This window comes from Equus quagga, chromosome 7 (genome assembly GCF_021613505.1).
Source record: "Equus quagga isolate Etosha38 chromosome 7, UCLA_HA_Equagga_1.0, whole genome shotgun sequence".
NCBI classification, from domain to species: domain Eukaryota; kingdom Metazoa; phylum Chordata; class Mammalia; order Perissodactyla; family Equidae; genus Equus; species Equus quagga.
In genome coordinates this window covers 133,828,884-133,838,027 of record NC_060273.1, presented here as the reverse complement: position 1 = coordinate 133,838,027, position 9,144 = coordinate 133,828,884, and the positions used below count along the sequence as shown (strand labels likewise).

The 9,144-nt window shown below is 53.6% G+C and overlaps 1 long non-coding RNA gene across 2 annotated transcripts; it reads right to left on the bottom strand.

Annotated features, from left to right (window-relative positions):
• Positions 1–88: 88 nt before the first annotated feature.
• On the bottom strand, positions 89–5,317 carry LOC124241664 (uncharacterized). Of its 2 annotated transcripts, XR_006889287.1 has the most exons (3): positions 4,876–5,239; positions 1,759–2,150; positions 89–1,252 (listed from the first exon to the last, which is right to left on the bottom strand). It is a non-coding gene; the product is annotated as an uncharacterized LOC124241664 (long non-coding RNA). The 2 variants fall into 2 exon arrangements; XR_006889286.1 differs by having other exon boundaries at positions 89–2,150; positions 4,876–5,317.
• Positions 5,318–9,144: the final 3,827 nt, after the last annotated feature.

The following is a 9,144-nucleotide window of genomic DNA, read 5'->3' as shown; positions in this document are numbered from 1 at the left end:
TGTGCCTGCCCCATCGCCCAGACACGCCCCTCCTAGGGACCTATGGAGAAGAAATGGGCACATAGGTACAACAACAGAAAATCACATAACAATTTTCACCGAAGCTTTATTCCTAACTGCCTCAAGCTGGACACAGCACAAATGTCCGTCAACAGGAGAAGAGATCAATAAATGAGGAGTATAGTCATCCAACACAATGTAAACCACAACATTAAAGACCAACGACTGATGTGCACAATAACGCGGATGAATCTTACACACCTTGTGTTGAGTAAAAAGCCAGAAGCGAATGCTGCCTGACTCATTTCTCGCGTTTATCGAGGACAGGCAGAACTAACTCAGGTGCTCGAAGTAAGGATGCCCTTTCCTTCTGGTGGGCTTGCTGGGCATCGCTGGGGAGCTTTCTAGGGTGGGGAAGTATTTTGTATCTTGATCTGGATGTTGATTACATTGATGTATGTTTATATACATGTATGTGAGATTCATGAAGCTATACACATAGATTCGTATACTTTACACATTTGACCTTTTTTGGTAGTATCTTATATCTCAATTTTAAAAAAACAAATAAATGGCATGTGCAAGTTAAACAGAAAATAAAAGTGCACAATAAGAAGAGACAGTATGCAGTTCCTAATGTGTGGCACCTCTGATTTGACCTGCTCAGCCGTTTTTACAGGGCAAAGCCCCAGGGCGTAAGTCCGCTGAAAGTCCTGCTCTGCAGTCGATAAGTTACTTAGAGTCACAGTGTCATGATCCGATTCTTTTTTGGGTCCTGGGGTTTCTGCTCAGCTGCACTTTCCATCTACAGCAGCGTCTTCTCTCTGACCTTCCTGGAATAATTTCCATTTCTGGAGCAAACTGCATTCTACAAAATATAAATATGCTCCAGGTCCCTTCCGTTACCTCTAACGTTCTGCCTGGCTGGCGTCCTCTCTCTGGCTGTTGTACTGGGAGCATCTGATGTCACTATTCCTCAGCTGTTTTCCATCCCCGTCACTTCCCTTCCCCCTCCCCGGAGCTCTCTGTGTGAGTGAGTTAGCCGGGCTCCGTAATCAGATATTTAAAGGAACCAGCTTCTTTTAAACCGAGGCGATTTTTTCTACACAAAATTAACCCAGTTAACACCGTGGTACGAGTTATCTACAGCCTTGTTCCCATGGTGACTGCGCCAGGCAGTGATCTGTCAGTGTCGGGAGTAGACAGGTGCGATAGGGGCATTCTATTCAAGTGATTTAACCATTTTCTTCATCTGTAAAATAGAGAAATAAGAGGCGATAATAGGATTGCTGTGGGAATCATGTCAATAGATATAAAACTCTAAAACAGTTCCTGACAATGGTGAGGACCTTAAGGAGAATTCTGATCAGAACCATAATGCTCACTGAGCATGTGCAGAACACAGCCATAGAAACCAACAGCAGGAAAACGTCTCCTGTGCAAACAAACGTGCCTCACCCGGGAAGGACGGGTCCCACACAGAAACGGTCTGCTGTTGTCAACAGGCCAAAAACAGAGAGAATGCTGTAAGTTACGTAGAGAGAATTTCTTTAAAGACTGAATCAATTATTAAAGATGTATGTGATGAGTAGGCAGGATAATATCAAGGAGCTCTAAATTATTTACACTTTATTGCTCTCAGTCTGTTGGCTTCTGACAAGCCTCGTCTTCCTTCGGGGGATCCTGCAGAGTGTTCTCGGCCCAGAAGATTTTCTGACGATGCATCTGCTTTGGAAGATGTTGAAGCATCTTACTCACCTAAAGCAATCAGTCCTTGACTTCCCCATCACGAGGATTCTGCATTTAGGACCATGTTCTCTCAGGTTGCAGCTGCGCCTTCTGCTCTAAGATGCGTGAAGGGAGGAAGTGTCTGCCAGGAACGTGGTAGTTCTGCGTGTACGATCAGCTCTACCGTTTCTGCAAATCTTGATGAAATGGCACAAACAGTATTAGGGAGGTCTCACCTTCCAGAGGCACCTTACTGCTGCTACTGGGCCACCTCCTGGGACCTTGAGTTCCAAATGGTCCACATATGCCTGCAGGCTGCGTTGTGTTAATTCCAGCTAAGCGACTCCTGTGTCGTGCCTACACATCTCCTGGGCCAGACACGTGCTCGTGGGAAGGGGACCGAGACGTCCCCATGGTACCAGCTGCGCAAACATGAGAAGGGGGAGGTGTTTGTGAACAGCTATGAAGAGAATTTTGACAAGGGACAAGGGCTCACTGAGTGCCCTGGGTTCGTTCTCATCTTTAACATAGAACTCCCACGCAAATCAGTTGTGGGTGCCTCTTGAGCACCCCAGATTCCCACCCTTGCTCTGCCTCCCCCAGGGTGAAAGGTTACGGGGTCCCAGCAAAGGTCAGATGCCTCGGATGGGTTCTAGAAGAATCCAATCCATCCACTATTTTTTACGTCAAATTTTCCTCCAGCCTGCAGAGGCCTGGCTGTGAGAAACAGCCTCACCCCAGGATCTGGGCGGATGCGGGCGGCGGGAGTGGTAGGGCAGGAGACAGGAGGGTTGCGTGGGTTTCTCTTTGACTACTGCATCCTGAGGAAGAGGTTTGCACTCTAGGAATCTCAATGTCAAGATGCTTACCTTGACTGGCATCCTTTGGATTAAGGAAGAAAGCAGGAATTTGAGAGAGATGATTAGAAACCTGAATGAGGGGCCATCCATAGCCTGTATTTATTTTCTTTTTGTAACCCCACCATCATCTCTGGGCATCTGATTTCGTCTTGACATGTTAGCGAGCTACAGTTGGTCCGAGTGACTCTAAGGGGCCTGCAGATTTTTAGAGGATATAGAGGAGGGGCCTGAAGTTCTCAGTCCTAATCCTCCAGAGGGCCTGGCGAGGCCTTGCGAATCTAAGCACCACCTCCTCCTTTCGTGGGGTTTGAACAGCCGGCAGAACCGCGGGTGGGTCTGCTTGGGCAGGTCTGGGCTGTGCTCAGGAGGCCATGGTCTGTTCCCCGGAATGAGGTGGGGACCAGAAGCTTCAGCGAGACCAGGGATGGAGCGGCCCCCATGAGTGAGTTCTTACACGGCCACAGCAATCCTCTGTCTAACGTCGATTTCCAGACTCAGGAAGATCCCTATTCAAATGAACTAATTCCAGAGAACATCCCCAGATTAATTAAGCGTGGATGGCTCTTCCTGTTCCTCTGGATCAGAGCAGGCGCTCTCGCTGCCCTGTCCCACCCACCCGGCCCTGCAGGGTGATGGGGGTCCTGCCATTCACCACCTCCCGGGCCTCTCTCTCTCTCTCTCTCTCTTTTTCTCGGAAAGCTCTCCAAATCCTCTGCCCGTCTTTCCCCAAGATCCCTGACCTTTCTTAATTCGACATCCCGAACGATCCCTGACCTGCTGCTCTTGCTCCTTCCAGGACTCTGGCTGTGGCCCTGCCAGGCCTCAGGTCCTATCTGCCAGCAGGCCGGCTGACCCCTTAATGTGACTGACCGCTTTGGATTCTTAAGCCTCAGGTTCTGCTCCCCTCAGACTTGGGAAGCCTTCTGTGTCTTTGCCCTCGTTCTGGGATGGTGCCTTAGGTCCGGGAGGGCTCTTCGGGATAAATCTCAGCCTTTTTCCTTCAGAAAGAGGCCTCCAGACTGCTCTCCTTCACTCCCTCCCTCAACCTTAGTTCCTGCCCACAGCAGCCCTGAGCTCGTCTCCAAGAGAGTGCGGGGGGTCCGGGAGGGGAGGACAGGCCAGACCCCACCTAGACGTCTCCATCCCTTCCTCCATCCGTGGCCCTGGAGAAGGGGCTTGGACGAGTACGGAGCCCCAAGGAGGGAACGTTGCCCCTCCCAGCAGGTCTCTGTCTTTCCTGAAAATGGCAGCTCTGCATCCCACGGATATGGGCGCACAGCCTTCCCGGCTCTGAGTGGGGGTGGCCTCCTGCACGTGGGGGCCGGGATGGCTGGGGACTTGGGCCCCTTGTTACTGCTAAGCTCGGCACTGCCATCCCTTTATGTAAACGGTCTCAGAGGCGCATCCTGTTACTCTCCCCGCTTTACAGGTGGGGCCCCTGGGACCCAGGAAGTGGCAGACTCGGCCTGAGGTTCCAGTCTGACCCAGAGCTGGGACACTTGCCCTCGCCCGAGCTGGGGCCAGTCAGCCATTCCCTGACTGCCCTGCCCTGGCTCCTTGGCCGTCAGATTGGCTGGGAAGAAGCGTCAACTGTCCGAGGGGAGGGGACTCGGAGCAAATGGGCGCTCAGAGGCTGGATCAGAACAGCAGCATGCTCTGCCCATCAGCCTGGTCCTCGCTCCCCTGTGGAAGCCCCGATCGCTGGGGCGGGCGTCTGGGCCCCCACCACGTGCTCGCTGCAAGAGGGTCATGCTGGTGCAGCTTGTTGGGTTCAGTTTTGAGTGTTTTCATTTCTTTGTCCCCAGGCAGAATCGGATCCAGCCTTTCCGCCCCTCCCTCCTGGGAGACACTGCCCTTCTCTCCTCCATAAGAGACCCCCGGGGGCCTGAGCCTGCCCAGCCGCCTCCTGTTTCCCCTCCGCCACTCTGTGCGTCCCCCTGGACCAGCGGTGCCTGGAGCATGACGGACAGTCAACAATGTTTGTTGAATGAATGCATGAATGAATGAATGCAGCTTTCCGTATGTGGAATCATGGCCCCTGACAGAGCTGCTGTTAGGATCCCTTGGAAGGGAGCCCCAGGCTCGGTGCCAGGTTGGAGGATGGTAGCGAGTGCATTGTGCTGACTGTCGTCTCTGTGGACAGCTTCTGGTTCCTCTCAGACCCTCCCACGCCTGACAAACGGAAGCCCACGGGCTCACAGTCTCGCGGCAGCCGGGGAGAGGCGCTGGGGAGCACTGGACTGTGCCCCGGCCCACCCTGTCCATGCAGGGGCCTGGAGAAGCTGACCTTTGTCCTTAGAGCCAGTGTGACCGCCTCACGTTCATCTTGAGCCTCCGGGCAGGGCGCCTGGGGGTGGGGGGACCACCACATCAGGTGCCGATTCCTTGTGGCAACTGGACTTCACTCCCAGCTCCGGAGCGGAGAGGAAGGCCTGATGGAGACGCCGGGCAGAGCGTGTGATTTATAGCCCCTCCATCACCGAGAAGGACCGGCCTCGCTGAGAGAGGCTTTTAAAGATCCCTCGGCTGGGATTTGCCTCACCACCCCGTCTTCCGCTGGGCCTGACCATACAGTCGCTTCTGGTACAAATTCCACTGTCACAGGACAGCTCGGCTCTCTGTTCCTCTCCCCTCCACTCGACCCACCCCCGAGCCTGACTCATCTCTTCTAGAACCTTCTCTGTCCTTCTACGTGTGATTTACTAAGTGCGTTTCCCAGCCAGCTCCCAGACGCTGGCTAGAAAGACCAATTTACAGGAACAAAATGTCCCCGAGTTATCGCCGGGTCACGGTCCAAACTTCATTTGAGGATCAGCTGTGGGAATTGATGTTTTTCTCATAGACACAACAGTGGTGGAGGGGGCTCAGGGTGTCCTCTGAAGACATTTCGTCCTTGATGAAGCTGAACTGTAACACAGACAAGGGGTCTAGACACAGAATGTCTGTGTGGTACAGAAGTGGGGGGTAGGAGGAGAAGCAGGAGAAGCAGGGGTGCTCCCCCCCTCTTTGTTAAGGCAGTTCTAATCCTGGGCCACAGTTCATAATAAACAGGTCTTGTGCATGCAGCCTCTTGTGGCCTTAGATCCAGAAAGGATTGGGGTTTGGAGTCTGACCCATGTTAAACAAACTCATACCAGCTTGATGTATTGACCAGAATGGCAGGTTACTCACCAACATTGCTGGCTCTCGAGCTCCCGGGGGAGCAGGCTGCTCCCTGTGCGTTCCCTTCTTGGAAGCGAATCTGAAGGGGAGCTGTGGCAAGCCTCCCCCCGTCTGGATCAGGGCTTCCACTGGCGCAGGCTGGGCACGCCTCCCCGGGCCCCGCCCTTCTGCCCTCCGGCCCCAGCACGCGTGTGGAGACTCAGAGCTTGCATCATCCGCTGCCCCTTTCCTAGACCTTCGGGCCCCGTGCTAGGCACCACCTTGCTCTCACTGCAGTGATTTCTTCAATCAGGTGAAAGCCAAACTGGTCGGCCCGGGGGCCCTCTGATTCTTTAAAGTGGGTGTAGCATCGCTTGCTGCGTTCTGACCGAACACATGTGGATTTTGTAGTTTAACCCAGCAGGAAACAATTTAATTTGTGTTATTGGGGACCCTTCAACTGGATGTTTCCAACCTCCCCGACAGTGTTCCATCTCTACCTTCAGCTGCAGACCCCACCCCTCTCTCGTGTGTGTGTGTGGGAGAAAGTAGAATCAGGCCATCTTATTCCATAAAATCCTCGAAATTCAAAATACCTGCTGTCTCAAACCCTTTTCAGAAGTAGTGGGAATATAAAGTAGAACAAAATATGTGAATAAATATAAAGAGTCGTTTATTACCTTTCATCCTTAGCAGAAACTCCCGTTCCCTTAGAGCAAATGATCTCAGCTGGATGTTTAAAAAAAGTTGGACAAATTAGTTTATACTAATGTGTGACTGACTAACTGATACATCTAATAACATCCTGGGAGTTTTTCGTCTTTTTAAAAGAGGGTATACAGTGATATGTATGCATCTCTAACCAGAATTTCAGGCAGGATAAGCAGCTATTTCACAGAGCAGAAGGGTTTGGGGAGTATTGTGGGAAGGAGATCAGGTTCAGCCCTGTCTTTTGCTCTGGAGTCCAGCTTCCCTCAGCTGTTCATAGCATCTTCTTCTCTCTCTGAACTCCAGTCCCAGAGATTCACAAGGCTCCAAGGTTTGTCACAAAGTTCCCGTGGCAGAACGCTCAGGACCACTGGTGTGTGTGGGGGGTCTGGCTGCTCAGGGGCGAGCGAGGGCAGTGTCGGCCATCTGTGCAGATCCTCTGCCAGCTCACCTTGACCTTTCATCCGTCTCTTTCCAAATGCCCCACTTCATTTCGTTTTTGGTGTTGCTTTTGCGGACAAGCTTGGCACCCCGAGGGCTGAAGCATCTCCCTGGAGCGGCTCCCATCCGTCCCCTCTCCTGCCTCACAGGCCTCCACTCCCAGGGGCCCGCTGGACCGACACCTGCTTGTTCCCCAGCAGCTCGGTTGATGCTGACTTTGCTGGGTCAGCCTCTCTGTCCTCCTGCCCCTGCTTGGGAGGAACTCCTGTACCAGCTACAAGAACCCTGGCCACAGGCCTCGCCCACAGTCCCACAACCCCGGTGCTCTGACCCTTGCTGGGGACAGTCAGAGAGGCCCTGGCGGCTGCTCCTGACCGACCCCCAGGAGATGAGCTGAACGGCGTCTCTCCCAGATGGCTGGCGACATCGCGTGCCCGTCCCACCCCTGGACTAACCCCCAGCCCTGTATCTGGGCTGAGAACAATGGCCCCTCACCAGGCAGGTCTGGGAAATTATACGGAACAAGGTTTGGGGTTTTTTCCCCAGCCTTTTCACTGATACTCTCACACTACAAGTGTCCTGCTTGTGAGATCTGACCTGGGGGCCTCTGCTGTCCTTTTGTCCTTGAGTCTTGGCCCCAAACAAGGCTGCCCAGACGGGACGTGGATGCTGGGGACATGACTGCAACCGGGGACGTGCCACAGGAGCCTACCCTTCCTCTGGTCGAGGGCAAGTGAGTTTCTGCGCAACCACCCCACTGCGTTACATAGGTCCTCTGTCACCAGTTCCCAAGAAGCCCGGTTCCTGGTTCAGCATCCCGTGGTTTAGCCTCAGGAACACGCAAAAGGTCATCGCATTTGTGTCTGAAAGTTTAAGAACCAGTGTTGCCAGGATCAAGAAGTTAGAAATGCTCCCACGTGTGGTTACTCTTGACAAATCAGTTTGTAGACTCATTCAGCAGACACGGTTGGGGACCTACTGTGTGCTGGGCCTCAGGGACGCTGCGGTGAATAGGGAGGGGGTGTCTGCTCTCCCGGACCCCATGACAGCCTTCAAGGAAAAAGGATCCTGGTGCTCTTTTCTGGAAGGCAGAAGACTGAGCCTTCCCAGAGGCCGGCGCCCGGTTCGTCTGTCGTGAGCACATGTGGGGGTCCTCACCTGGCTTCTCCTGCCGGGTTGTAGACTCGTCGGGGGCACACATGGATGCGTTTCAGCCTCTTTCCGCAGAGTCCTCTCTGTGCTTTCTGAATGCTGGGCTCGCTGCTCTCTTGTCGCCCTTCTCGTGAGTGTGACGGCTGGTGCTGCTGAGTGCTGACTGAATGCCACACCCCCGCATTCACAACCTCACTTTTCTCTCTCTCTCTTTTTTTTTTTTTGCTGGGCAAGATTTGCCCTGAGCTAACATCTGTTGCCAATCTTCCTCTTTTTTTTTCCCTCCCCGAAGCCCCAGCGCATGGCTGTATATTCTAGTTGTAAGTCCTTCTAGTTCTTCTGTGTGAGCCACTGCCACAGCATGGCCACTGACAGATGAGTGGTGTGGGTCTGCACCTGGGAACTGAACCCAGGCCACCGAAGCAGAGCACGCCCAACTCTAACCACTAGGCCATCAGGGCCGGCTCTGCCATCTCCCTTTACCAAACCACAACCTGACAAGGAAGCTGCCCTCAGGGACCCCATGAACACCGTCCTTACCTTGGCCTGCACGGCCCAGCGGCAGCCTGCCCGGCTGCAGCTCCTCCTCCCTTCCCCTTGGCTCCCAGCTCTCAGCCACCCCCGCCCCTTGCTGGTGGCCACACCCCGAGGGCTCCCTCCTCAGGCTGGCTCTTGACTCACCCACAGCTCCAGAGAGGCGCCCCGACCCTCTGAGACAGCCAGCTTCTGGGCTCCCCCGCTCTCGCCCTGCTCTGTTTGCTTCGTGGCCCTCACCACTACCCCACAGATCACGTCTCTGTGGTTCGTCTTCACTACCTGTTTGTTAACATCTGAATGCCAACTTCACTTGGGAGGGCTTGGTCCGTCTGGTCCCGAGCTGCATCCTCAGCACCCGCCTGTGCTCCCACCAAGTGGGTCCTCGACCAAGATTTGTTCGATCAATGAATCTCCACTTTATAGATGGGGATGCGAAGCTTAGAAAGATTAAGTGACTTGTTCCCTTAGCTAGGAAATGCCAGAGACGGGATTTGAATCCACGTCCTCTGATGCGAACAGCCACATTTGGAACCAGTCTGTGTGTATCTGTGTTCTTCTCCATGAGGCGCTGAGATTC